General features: G+C 42.3%; 1 long non-coding RNA gene across 1 annotated transcript; it reads left to right on the forward strand.

Annotated features, from left to right (window-relative positions):
• The first annotated feature begins 925 nt into the window (after window positions 1-925).
• LOC120977076 lies at window positions 926-14,583 on the forward strand. The gene is made up of 2 exons (XR_005773816.1): window positions 926-1,139; window positions 14,113-14,583. It is a non-coding gene; the product is annotated as an uncharacterized LOC120977076 (long non-coding RNA).
• Window positions 14,584-14,768: the final 185 nt, after the last annotated feature.

Here is a 14,768-nt window from a genome sequence, read left to right on the forward strand (position 1 = left end):
TTTCTGCTGATTCAATTACTTCTATGTGCAAGAAGGCAAACAAAAGACTGCAGAATGCAAATGCCAGGAAGTCCACAATTGATGTTGACAGGCCGCGCGCCTCTGAAAGCTGCAAACGTTTCATGATTTACCTCCCTTGCTTAAAAACCCATCGGGTCTGCGCGCCATCCGTTTTCCTGATGACGAAAATAAAAAAATAAAAATAAAAATGCAAACCCCCCCCCCATCATATAAAAACCACCAGGCCTCCTATAGAAAGCGAGCGCTCGTCCGGGGGCCCCGGCTAACAAATCTATGCAGCAAAATAAATGTGTAAAAAACCTAATAGCTTTACATTATAATGAAACATAATACAGCTATTAAAAGAGGTTGTTTTCACCCGCCGCATTATAGCGCAATAGCTCTACCTCCTCAAATAAGCCATTTATCTTCCCACTCCACTTCGCGGCTCGTAATACACCCCCCCCGCCCCACGCGTACAACAAAGCACTAATTTTGGAAATGCTGTTTATAAGTAATCATGTTGAAATAGTGAAAAGCTTTAGCGTCGTTTTGCAGGAAAATACTGAGTCGGCAAGAAACGCGTCGCTACGGCGGCAAAGTCTGATTATTATAACAAGCCATTTAGGATAAATCAGACCGGGGAAATATTCGCCATAGTTGTATACGTTGGCATTTTGCATTCACTCTTGGCTTTTATTGAGTTGAGAGTAAATGAGGCCCGGAATGGAATTTTTTTTATTTTTTTTTAGTAATGTAAAGGAAGACAACTCCACGCGTTTTAGGAAAAGTCAAAGAAAGCAACAGATTGAGAGAGATGTGGAAATGACAGGCTTCCCTCGTTATCGCCGCTTCCTCTCGCCCCTGCCAGGCCCAGAAATAGAGCTAAGAAAAGACAAATTCAGGCAGGGAGCAGATAAATTATCCTATGTCCATATTTAAAGCGCTGAACAAATGTAATGACATTCGGAGAGCGGGCGGTGGCACGCCGCCGGCGCCAGATGTATTTATCATTAATGAAGAAGGCGTAAGAGGATAAAATTGTCCGTTGCAGAAGGAGCAGGGAAGGGGCGATGAAAGAAAATCTGTAGGTCTGATCGTGGATGGCGCCACCTAGAGGTGGAGGCAGACAGTGGACGGTAACTGTATAAGAAATTATTATATATCTAAATATATATTCTATATATTGTACCCTCTTACTGGGTCTGATTCTTTAAGTTGGGTGTAATAAATGAGACAAGAGTGAAATTATAAAATACGTATATTGTACAGTGAGGAAGTGTAATTACAATTATTATTATCGATGAGTAAATATGGAAGTATAAAGGAACAAAATAAATATATAACACATACAGAGAGACTTGTACACAATAATAGTTACAATTGCCTAAACTACAACATTACAATATAAAGATACCAAGACCATTTGGTAACTAAACAACTAAATCACTCTAAGGGTCCATTCACACGTCCATATCTGTTTTGCGGATCCGCAAAACACGGACATCGGCAATGGGCATTCCGCATTTTTCAGACCTCACATCGCCGGCACTCTTCTAGAAAATGCCTTTTCTTGTCCGCAATTGCGGACAGGAATAGGACTTGTTCTATTTGCTTTTGCGGAATGGAAGTGCGGATTCTCAAATGCGGATGCGGACAGCACATTCCGACCCCATTGAAAATGAATGGTTCCGCAAAATTGCGGAACGGATGCGGACCCATTTTGTGGACGTCTGAATGGACCCTTAGGCCTCATGCACACGACCGTTGTTCTGGTCCGCATCCAAGCTGCAGTTTTTGCGGCTCGGGTGTGGACCCATTCACTTCAATGGTTGCTCCGTTCCGTGGCCCCGCAAAAAAAATATAACATGTCCTATTCTTGTCCGTTTTGCAGACAAGAATAGGCATTTCTACAATGGGCCGCGTTTTCCAGAGACACTGAAGAACTTTTAGCAGTGGGCATCTGGTTGTTCATCACACTAACCCCTGGAAGTTATTGACTGTGTTGAACAGAGTCAAGACACAACAGCTAGGAACCTAACTAATGCTAAATACAGTGAACATCTTTTAGGAGTAAGGAACCTTAGCTGGGCATCCCAGCTTCCAAGTCACTTACCATTTCTAGTGGTGTCATCGTTAAATGCCAGTCTCCGTTTGTCAGGATCAGCCAATGCCACTCATTCCTGCACTGGTAAGGAAGCCCCTAAAAATTTAGGCGGCTTCAGATCGTCTATTGATGTTCTTCTGCAGATGTTCTTCTTGTAGTTGACCGTCTGAATGATCTTTGCCGATGGCTTCCCCCAAATCACACAACATTGGGCGATTGACACCGTCCTTGAGACCTCCACTGCTGAGCCTGAAACAAATTTGAAGAGCACTCTGTCTACCTAGACCTTGGCACCACCAACAAGCTCCTCAGCCTGAGACCTATTCAGTTATATTGGTTCTTCATTGGTTCCTAACACACTTTCTCAGATTGGGTTTGCAGTACTAATACCTGCCATGAAGACCGTCAAAGTCCCATGGTGCAACTCTTTTGTAGGCTACAGTTCTTGCCTCTCTTTCTTCCTGGCTGCCTCTACTTGGTTGACACATGAAGCAGATACCTATAGTTTGGGTAGCCAGATTGCCATCACTACTCTTTACACATGGATAAATTACCCATGACCAGTCGTGCCCACTGTAGACATAACTGCAGCAACCATATCCTATAGGCCTTGCCCTATACTACGATAGCTCAGAGGTTACCCACTTCCTTGATGTAGAGTCATGGATCGATGACTCACATCATTTATATCTTTCATACAGGAAACAGTAGCTTGTCACGATTGTATACGAACAGTGTGCTGTGTACTGTATATGCCAGCGGCGGGTACAGCTGAATAGTCAAAATGATTCATGGAAATGCTGGAAGCTGCTGACAGAATAAAATGGAACTTTGGTAAGAGAAGCCAACTTGGCGCCCGCAATACGCTTATCCCACACATCTATATTACTTTCATGTCACAAACCAGACACAACACAACACTTTGCCAGGTACATATCAAGTGTTGCTAATGGCCAGTACGCTATTAGGCTAATTAAGATTTAGTTTCATGCCGAGCCTTTTTGTCCTGGCAGCTGACGTGGAGACAAGGAAATGAAAGGAACCAGGGAGCGCACAAAAATAATATCCGCCTGTCTACATAATCCTGCTGTAGAAAGGACTGCCTCGGAACAATGCGATGGGCAAGGCCAACCAGTCTGGTGCTTGTACCCATTTTGCAACAGTGGCAAAATGAAGATCAAGTCTGACTTAATGGTTTAAGGAACCACCTTTGTTCTTACCTGAACCTATACACGTATTTTGGGGAAAGGGGAACCACAAGGAATTTAATTTCTCTGGCGCTGCCCTTAGGTAACATAAACCTATAGGTTCAAGGTCAACCTTCACTTTAATATATGACCCCCCTTTCTCTGGGATGTACAAAGAAAACAAAAAACATACTAAATGAAACAGGATCCCATCCAATGGCCATCCTTATCTACCTTCCTCTAACCAGCGCCATGACACAACCCTAGATCCATACTGCTGCGTACTAGGTAGTGCTATACCATGACTTGACTTTTGAAGGCCCAGGTAATGGAAGCAGGAGTAATTTGGGGGTGGCATTGATGTTCTCCTGCCACTCCTGCTCCATGGATCTATAGCGTGGAAGGGTTGCCCAGATCCATAAATGTTGTGAGGCTGTTCCTTTACTTTGGACAAAGATTCAGTTTGCGATCTTGGCCTGGGACTAGTTGGCATTCTTTCCCCCTGGTACCCCATCAAAGGTGCAGTTCCTCCCTAGCTATGCTCCTGAGTCCTGGGCATATCACTCAGCATGTTTTACTGTTATTTCACAAACTGATCTCCATTTCTGCTGTGTCATACAATCAAGTTTAGTCACCTGTGCAAACAAAACCATAAACTGTATTTGAAGAATGTCCTGTTACGTGAGGCCCTGTCACGATACCCGTGTTATCACTGTGTGAAATCCAGCTCATGTGTGAATCTCGGTAACACATTAACTAGCGGAAAAGAGTTTATTTTAACATACATTTGAAGGCACAATAGTGTACAAGGGTGCAATTCACAGGGCGTCTCACGGTATTGGTGGGAACACATCCATGAGCAACTCAAGGACCTGAAGGTGGTAATCCTAAAGCCCTGGCATGAACTGTAAACCTTTGGTTCAGTGGTAGAGCCAATATATGAAGATTGAGGAACTTTACATAGAGGACTTCTATAGGGTAGGCGAATCTAGAAGAAGGAGACCACCATGGTGTGTTCAGTTGGGACACCATCCTTGACCACATTTGGGTTTGGGGGGGGGGGGGGGGGCATATGAAATGGGGAAGGCAACATTTGGGCACATGCAGCTTCAGGCTTTGAGCAAAGAAAAAAAAAGACTAAACTCAAGAAGTGGACAAGAGGCAGAACTCATTTAGAGTGGACTTCTTCTCTCAAGGAAGACCACATGGCATGGTGGGCCTCCATGGTAGTCATTGAAGTCAAGGTAAAGTTGCATAATAACGGAGGTATCCTTTACATATGCGCTTTACAGAAGAACTGACTGGTCACGTCTGAGTTACAAGCCTGTATTAAACTCCAGAGCTTAAATCTCCCAGCATTCCCTGCTGGGCCAGTGCCCGTACAGAGTAGATTCCAGAGACTTGTTTTCCGGGAAGTAAAACATCTACACAAGGCACTGTACAGTCATCTGATGTAGGGAGATCTGTCATTGTCTGCACCATAAGAGATCAACTAGTCTGTTTCGGTTGGACACCCCAAAGTATAAACACCACACATGAAATATAAATACATTCTTTATTAGATCATAAAAAACAAAATATAATTACATAAAATGCAGTATGGACTCCCAATATGTGAAGCCCTCCCACCACTACTACAAGTACAACCCCTCACCACATAACCCTTATAATAACATAATACAATGATACCCAGCCATAATTGTAAAGGCTCCCAATACATTATAAATTGATGATAATAGTAAAATAATTCTGCACCACTATAGAAACATCAAATCGCCTCCTGGTCATGGCCCAAATTGGCAATAAATAATGCGAATAGCACAGTAATTGGACGCCCCCAGGAAGAAGCTGAGCTAAACGTACGTCAGGGTGGCGGAGCTGCCCCCAACTCTGGGTCTGTAATTCACCACACCTTGTTGTTTTGATAGTAATTTCACGTGCTATACATTATATGTGCGTGTTTAGCATGCCACTTTATGTATTCATGTCACATGATTGAATGATCCCACACCACTTTGTGTTGCTCCAATTACTGTGCTATTCACATTATTTATTGCCAATTTGGGCTATCACCAGGAGGCGATTTGATGTTTGTATAGTGGTGCAGAATTATTTTGCTATCATCAATTTATAATGTATTAGGAGCCTTTACAATTATGGCTGGGTATCATTGTATTACGTTATTATAGGGGTTATGTGGTGAGGGCTTCACATACTGCATTTTATGTAATGATATTTTATTGTTTTTCATGTATTTATATTTCATGTGTGGCGTTATACTTTCGGTTGGTTATATACTTCCACCACACTGTGGTTTATACCCTTTTTCCAGTTGGTTGTCCGTTTGGGGTATGCCTGACTACAAACATCCTGACTTGTTTTTAATGACAACCAACAGAATTGTGAATGCAGCTCTGGAGTCTAAGACTCTAAATCAGGATCAGTACAAGATAAACCATGCAATGAAGTTATAGCTACCATACTTTATGTAGATTATATCTATATTGGCCTGCTTTTATACACAGTGCTGAAGGTAGACTACCTGGTGCCTCCAAATGCACGTACTTCCTCAGAAGAATATAATAAGTACAAAAAATAGTGTTGCCAACGGCTATATGAAGGATCCCCTACACCTGGACGTTCTCAGAGCATTTGTTTCTGTGGGTATAATCCCATGAAAGTAGAGATCCCCCTTTAAAGAAACACCTTGGGCAGAACTGATACACTGTCTTATGCCAGGTGCATGACCTGAAGGGGGTGGAGCATGACACAGGGACTCAAAAGAGCACCAAAGAAAGGCGTCATTCTCCTACTTCTCAGACCCTGCACCTAGCACTACAGTCTTGTGGAAGGCACCTTTGAGGAAACATTCTGTGCAAAACCGGAAAACTGTAGGTTAAGCCTAGTACACAGTGGTGTACCTCCAATGGAGACAGACCAGGCACAGTGAACCAAATACCCCACCCCATAATTACACTCATTACTGTCCTGCTCCAGTTTATTATCCCATCATCGGTGGAGAAAGCTAAAGGACCCACAAGTCCTGTACATCTAGTAAAGGAACTGCACAAAGAATGGTGTAGTTCCCAGGTTAGAGAGGAGCATCAGCCAGGACCTATGATGACCTCATCACAAGTCCTGTACATCTAGTAAAGGAACTCCACAGAACATCATTAAAAGTCCTTCAACCCCCAACAGCATGGAGAAGAACTGCAGGATGAGCTCTCCACCGAGACTAGAATGGAGTGGTAAGAGAAGGTCTTCCTCTTTTCTCTTCATTTGCACCCCATAAGTGAGGTCCTTTCACAAGTCCTTTACCTTACTCCATTGATGATAGGGATAATATACTGGAGCTCTACAGAAATGAGTGTAATTAGGGGGGGTGGGGCATTTGGTTCACCGGGGACACCTTTGCCCATGGGTCCCATAGCAGCTGCACGGTCTGCCTCTATTGGAAGTACGCCACTGGACATGTAGTATACCCAGCAGTGTACTGAAATGTGAGCTACAAGGTACAATAGATGGTGTGCCAAGACATATAGTATATACAGCAGTGTACTGACATGTGAGGTACAAGGTACAATATATGTAGTGTGTACAGATATATAGTATATACAGCAGTGTACTGACATATGAGGTACAAGGTATAATAGATGCAGTGTGTACAGGTATATAGTATATATACGGCAGTGTACTGATATGCGAGGTACGAGCTGTAATTTATACCTCACATATCAGTACACTGCTATATATATTGGCCAGGAACGGGTAGTGGGAGGAGCTATGAATGGGGCATGGAGGCCCAATTTAGATTCTTGGTATGGGGCTCAGTGATTTCTATGTACGTGCCTGCTAGTGCAGAACCTTAAAGGGGTGGAGCATTACACAGGCGCTCACAGAACACCAATGAGATAAGTCACGAGCCGCCTCCTCCGACCCTGCACCAAGCGCAACACCATGTATGAGTTGTACCTTTAAGAAAACACTCTGGGCAAAACAGTTATAATGTAGGTTATGCCTAGTGCAGGACCTGAAATGGGTGGAGCACGACACAGGGACGCAAAGAATAGTCATACTCCGCCTCCTCAGGCCTGAACTAAGCCCAATAGAATGCATTCATTTTGTGGAGAGTACCTTTAAGGAAACACTCTGGGCAAAACAGAGATGCTGATGCGAGCAGCGGAGGAGCATGACACATTCTCTTTGATGTTCTTGTATCATATGCCGCCCCCTCAGGCCACTGAACAAGTGTACTGTTCCTTTAAAAGGGGTTTTCTGAGATGTTTTTTGTACTGATAACCTATCCTCTAGATTGGTCATCAGTATCTGATCGGTGGGGGTGCGACACCTGGGACCCCGCCGATTAGCTGTTTGAGAAGGCACTGGTGCTCCTGTGAGCGCTGTGGCCTTTCCTCAGCTATTCCTAGGCCAAGTGACGACCGCCACGATCAGATACCAGAGGATAGGTCATCAGTAAAAAAAAAAAATCCTGGAAAACCCAAGTTACGTTTTGTATAAAAGAGAGAACCCTTTGCTTTGCACGCCCTTTGCTAGTTCTCCCACTGAGCCACGAGGTGCCCGACACCTCATACTTATTGCCTTCTTTCGACAAACCATTTAGCACCAGCCAAAAAAAGCGTAATTTCAATCGACTTTATTATTCTGTAAATGTGAATTTTACAAAGCATCTTACAATGAATTGTCATGTCAGATGAAGCCGTAATCTCTTGTCCGTGATATGAAAAACCATTATGACTGGTGTTTTCTATTTTTTTTAATTTTATGTTTTATTTTTGGAAATGTTGGACTTTTTTCTCCTCATTTTGATATATTAGGAAAGCCATGGTCACAAAAATAACAGTCGTAACGATACATAGTAACAGCACATACGTACCAGTGGATGGAATACAAACAACATAAAAAAAGCAAAAAAAAGGGCAAATGGAGACTGGATAATAAAAACAACTCAGCAGTGGATCGGTGAAGTCTAACAGTCATGAAATACAGTACTGGGCCCAACCTAAACAAACCCTAAAAAAAAACACAATGTGCTCTGTCCTTCCTCCTTAAACACAGTGTCCAGAGGATTAATGTTTTATTTGACTCCGATGCCATCCAAGTCTTCAAGTCAAAATATTTAGACAACTTTGCGCCATTTTAGTTGCTAAAAATAGTATTCCACGCTTTTCGTGCCATCGCCCGTCGTGTACAAAACACTTTGAATGGAAGAAACTGATTACAATGGGTTACCAAGGTGGTCTTCCACCTGTGGTACTCCAGCTTTGTGGTGAAACTACAGAAGTGGACCACCACTGCGTTAGACCATGTAGATTGGATTTTTTTTCAGGGGGGATGGGGGGGGGGGGAGGTAAATGGGTTATGTTAGCTCAAACACTGTTGAGTCCACATTAAAGGGCATTTCCAGATGGAAAAAAGAAAAAAGTAGTGAGGTGTCCTCCAGTTACTTCAAGGGCTTCTATCATGAAGCTCACCACTATTTGGTAGCAACTCTCCTCCTTGGCTCATTGGTGGGCCCTATGATAAATATGTCCTAACAAGGGGAAGATGGGCGTAATCCAATATGGCTGCTATTCAAATAGATGGCACCCTGTTTTTACACCATACCTAGGTAGATCGGAGTCTGAGGGACCTGTTATGGTGGCCATATTGCCTCAGGTGTGAATGGTTTTAATACTATGTTGTAGTAGAGGGCATCTCAGCGGATTATATTTGATAATTAGAGCGGAAGGTTATTTAAAGGGAATAGACCACCATGTTTTTGGGTTTGTATAGGTCTTTTTGAAAGGTTTACTGAATATATTGGACGTTCTGGCTCCTTTTTGAGCTACAACTTCTCAGGTCAAGATGACTTGTTTGGTTACTCAGGGTCGTGCTGAGCAGTGGCCCAGAGCAACCAATCAGATTCCATCTTCTAGGGAAAATGAAAGCACTGACTCAATTGGTTACTACTATGTGGTATACAGAAAACAATATATTATAGGCCGCCTGAAGAAGGTTAATAGAAGGTTATCATATCATATGACTGTTTGCTTTTGTGTAGTGTTGGCGGCCATGTTTTTGTCTGCAACCAGCTAGGACTCTCATCGTGCTCTCACTGTCACATGCTGGCAGGGTATGGAGGGAGTTGTAGTTGATTCACCAGGAAACAAAGGCTTCTTATGCTGAACAAATGCCCTTGGTACTTGGTAAAAGGAGTCACCCAGTTGTTGGGTCTAGGTAATGATCAACACAAGCCGCGGAGCCATGATATACCGGCGTACTGTCTGGTCACATGGTTGCACCAGACTGACTATACAGGCTAAAAATGGAGAGGGGGGGGGGGTTAAATGTTTATATGATGTTTGGGGGCTCTGTTCACACTATTAACATGGATTCTGTTCTTAAAGGGGTTGTCTAATGAAGACAACCCTTGTCCATGTGCCCTGTTAGGACATATGGACATCCTTCGCTTGGGACCTCCTCAGCTGTGAACCAGAACACTCTGTTCCAGTTGACTTGTAGGGAATGGACGTCATGCAATACCACATCTCCCCTGCAGTGGCCGCTACATAGAAAATCTCTGGCTGGCTGAGACCTCTGGTGGCTCTAAACTGATGAGACAACCTGGACCAACCATGACCAGATCCCAGTGAATCCTGACTGAAAAATACATAACAAAATTGTGACTTAAATAAAAACTTACAAAGGTGCTCAGCGTTTTTTTGTTGGGGGGTTAGGGGACGGGCGGGGGTAATGTGCTCCCGTGCCAGTCTATGGCAGAGTCTTTTTGGTTTCATAGCTTGCGTAAAATTCAATAAAACTCATCGACACAAGTGATTGACGCCATTATGTTTACATAGTGACCCCTACAGGTTGGAAAGGGTATTACTCTCTTCAACAAAAAAAAAAAATGAACGTATAATCTGCATAATATCAGAAAGCATTCGTCGGCATACAGCGTGACTTGTGAGCAGCGGCCATACCCGGCACACTGTGGCTTGCCTTCTGTAAAGAACAATGAGGACCTTGTTCCTTTCTGGAGAGCAAGCAATGAAAGAAAGAAAAAAAAATAAAATGGAGACCTTATTTCTCTGCCTGATCCACAGGGTTTCCAACAGATCAATTTCATGGCGTGAATTTCAAATTTTTTCAGATACAAAAGTAACTGCTGGACAATGAAACACGTCGAAGTGAGACTGGAGGTCACTGTGCCCTTTAATAATGCAGTGTAACCATAAAAACAAAAAAAACAAAAACAAAAACAAAAAGTACAGTGTCATTACATGTGTGTGGAATTCAGAAGAAGAAGAAGACACAGCGAGAATTTCAGCTTTTGCTTCGTCCATCAAAGTTCGACAGTAAAGGGGAACGAAACCTATTATATAGAGTTCCCCTTTAAAGGGGGTTTTGACCTTCAGATTATTTTTGGCTTGCACAGACCCTCATCGAAAACATTGAAGGGAGTTTGCCACCTTAAAGACCCCTTTAAACTACGGCGCTAAACGAAGCTCCTCCCCTTTACACTCTCTTGACCAATCAGCAGGGCAGGTCCAACCATAGGCATTCTTGTTGCGTCTGAGAGGCAGGTTAACCGATGGGCACCATTAGCATTATTCGTGCAGTAAAATTGGCACTGCCCTAATTTAAAGGGGTCTGTTTTAGGGTCGGTTATCGTGGTTATAATGGTTTCGCTATTTCTAATCACCACGCTGTGCGAGATTCCACCACGGGCTGCGATTCCAAAGTGTCGCATCTCAAGCTAATCAGTTAAAGTTGCAGGAGGCCGCCATGCGCAAGTCAAAGTTATCTGAAGGCGCCAAACCCCTTTTAAAAGATCCTAAATCTTCACAAGACCTAGGAACAAAAAGGTGCTTTTACATCATGCAAATACTTTTAATATCGCTAACAAATAAACCCAAAAAGTAAAACATGCAATGGTAACAAACGTCATATTAGGCAGACCTTTTTCGTCGAAGACTAGACAGCCCATAGCACTCATCGAACAAACGGTTGTAAACAAGAGGGATTTAATAAAGTTTATTCAATCCCGTTAGGAAGAATTATTTGACCTTCCACCCACAGACATAGAGGAACTCGTTTTGTTTTTTTACACTTTTTTTTCACATATTTTTAGCAAAAAAGAATCCTCTAAGGCACTCAGGAAAGCCTGTACAATCACATTTCTCCGTACATTCGATACCCACTTTTTTTTGCCACCTCTCCACTCTGCTTTTCCAATCGTCGTTAACCCTTGACACACAATAAACGTTAGTGCAAATTTCTTGCGCACGTCCGCAAGTCCTATACCTTTCACATTTTTTTTTTTAAACATTTTTATCCTACATATTCTGCTTTCCTAAAATAAAAAATATATACAGGAAGAAATGAGCTAAATAAAAAAAATATATATATACTCTTCTTCTCTCCCATTGTGCAAGGTGCCTAGCCATACCCCATAGAAGGTTCTCCTTCCTCTCTCTCTCACCAAGTCTGTGCAAGAAGATACGTTTTTTTTTCTACGCTGGCCCCTGAGGGCCCCAACATTACTTTATCGTACGGATGAAATTGGGGGTTGAAAGAACGTACATAAACTCATGTATTTTACATTCATTACCTTTCCGTAGAATTTCCATTAATTCACAGATCATGATCATTTCTAACACACACGCGTTTCACACCCAATATAATAAGTGCTTTAAGTCTTTAGATTACTACAGATTAATACCGCTTTGGTTTAACCTTATTGATCTTGAGCTATACTAATACCTGCACTGCAGATACCACTGTCAAGGTACGCTGTGCAAGAAGGTACCTTGTTTATTTATTTTTTTCAATTTTCCCCATACATATATATTAAGATCTGGTCATTTGTGCCTACAATCATCTCCACACTATGCTGCTGGAAGTACCTGTATTAACTAGAGTCAGTGAGAGATAAGTTTATTGACTTCAACGTAAGGAACTCAAAGCGTTTCGCCTCCCGAGACAAGAGGCTTTTTCCCCCCATTAGCTTGGGATACACAACGCATTTTGGTCCTTTCTAATTTGTGCACATTTTGTAACAAGGTTGGGCAGATCCTTATAGGGAAATATTAGAGATCAGGAAGCCAAGAAACAGACATCAACAGTGGGACTACTACGGTGTATTGTTTTTCTAGAGTCAAACTAATGAGCTAAGATGAGGCCATTTTGGCACTAATTGTACATCTTGAACCTGGTGCCATACTATTTCCATGCTAAGGCTGTTTTTTGAGTCCTGATCACCTGAATAGCTATAGGTCCAGCAAACCTCAGGAACACCATGCAAACAATAACCAAATAAATGAATATTAGAATGGACTGGTAACAAGTGCTATAATTATGTAATAAAATATCTCAAAAATCCAGTCCCATGTAGTCCTCATTATCACGTAATGACCAGTAGGATCCGATAAGCCCTATGTAGTTTGTTAGTTGGGTCAACAAACCAGCTTGTATCATAAATGGTGTTAAAAGTGCCCACGTGGTCGAGTATGGCCCAAGACCTAAAGTCTTACAAACTCTCATCTCCAGTGAATGACTGATAATTTGGGTTATGGTCCCTTCTGTTGTGCCTTTAACATGATTTTCCAAATTGCATCAGATCCATAAAAACATCCCAACAATTAGCTACTTCTGCCTGATCAGCTATGTATTCCATGCAGAAATGCCTAGTCTGTCCTAGCATAAACACCCCTCCCCACGAGGATCCCGCCACCCATCTATCATTGGGTTCAAGAAGCCCATAGACATTTTTAGATAAAGTGCTTTACGTTAATTTCGATCTGACTGAACACAAACCAACAAGAGAAGAGCCTGATGTGGTGACCTGATATTACCTTCATCTGAAGACCTCCCATAGGATTCTGGGAAACGCATGCATCAAAGGCAGACTACATTAATTTGTCGAGGCTTGGGAGGTATCCAACGGCAGAAAGTGTGTGTGTGTATGGAGGGGGGGGGGGGGCAGTTTCTAAAATATACATTAGGACTGATATCAAATCAATAAACTGCTTTTACATGACAAATTAATGTACTCTCACTCCATTTTGAGGATATTGGGATAGCCTGGTGCTGCGTTAGCAAGGTTCAAATGTTATTCTTTTAGAAGTTCTGTAGATTACCTCTGACTTCATCCTGGAGATAAACATCCAACTTTTGAGGATTACTTTATATGTGAGGCATAGTAAAAAACAAAAAAACAAAAAAACAAAAGGCATATGTAATAACAAGAATAAGCTAAAGGGAATCCGTTACCAGCGACCTCCCTTGCATAGACACATAGCTGTAGTACACCTGATTAAAATACGGTTTTTCTTTTGTTGATCTGAGGCCTCGTTCCCAAGTTATGATACTTTTTCTTAATATGCAAATTAGCTATTTGGTGCAATGAGGGTGTTATCGTTGCATCTAAGCTCCGCTCCTTTCTGTGGCCAGCCCTTCCTTGGCTGCTTTGACTGACAGGGCCAGGCAGTGCCAAAGCAGGGAGGAAAGAGCTGGCCACAGAAAGAGGTGGAGCTTTGGAAGAACAAGGGTAACACCCTCATTGCACCAAAGGCCTAATTTGCATATTAAGAAAAAGTATCATAACTTGGGAACGGAGGCTCAGATCAGCAAAAGAAAAACAGCGTTTTAATCGTCAGGTGAAGCACAGCTATGTGTCTATGAGGTTAAATAGAGAGGTCCCTAATGACAGACTTCCTTTAAGCAATTGCTAAGCCTGAAACTCTGACAAGTTGACGTAAACCACTGAACCAGCAGGTTCAACTTAAACTTTTTTTTTTTTAACATTGTTTGCAGGTTCAACTTCCATAGGACAAGCTGAAAAAGACCAACCTTCTCAAGTAGACAACCTGGCACAGATAAAAAGAACTACCAAGAGAACAGTCAAAGGTTTGAACTAGAAGTTTTGGACCTACAACCTTGGTTCCAGAAGCTCCAACCAAGCCATTATCAAGTAATAAACCCCCCAATCATGGCCTACAACAACACTTTCATTGACCATTGAACCCAAGTCAAGATGTCTATTATGAGATCAGCAAAAATATTTTTTTGACTGTGCATGGTTGGAAAGGTTTGCCTTGGACAACTTTAAGATTCCATAGAAACAATAGGAAAACGAGACAAAGGTCATTCCCATTCTCCACAAGTTGACATTGCCTATAGATCCTATCACCCTCACTGTGTATTATACATCATGTCCTTGGCCTTTCTTTCAAGATAACTTTCGCATTTACTACTTCCATGGTACCACTTATTACAGATATTTTAGTCCTGTAGAAAAATCATCCACATTTATATGGTTAAAGTTCTTCCAACACATTCCTGGACAACATTCCCCAAATGATTAACCCAGACTGGGGCCTAACCATATTCTTGACCAACTCTACCAGCCCAATGGAACAAACCCAACTGGTACTTTAGCTGTCTGACAGCCGTCATATGCTCATGGAAGC

Source organism: Bufo bufo, chromosome 8, assembly GCF_905171765.1.
Source record: "Bufo bufo chromosome 8, aBufBuf1.1, whole genome shotgun sequence".
Classification (NCBI taxonomy): domain Eukaryota; kingdom Metazoa; phylum Chordata; class Amphibia; order Anura; family Bufonidae; genus Bufo; species Bufo bufo.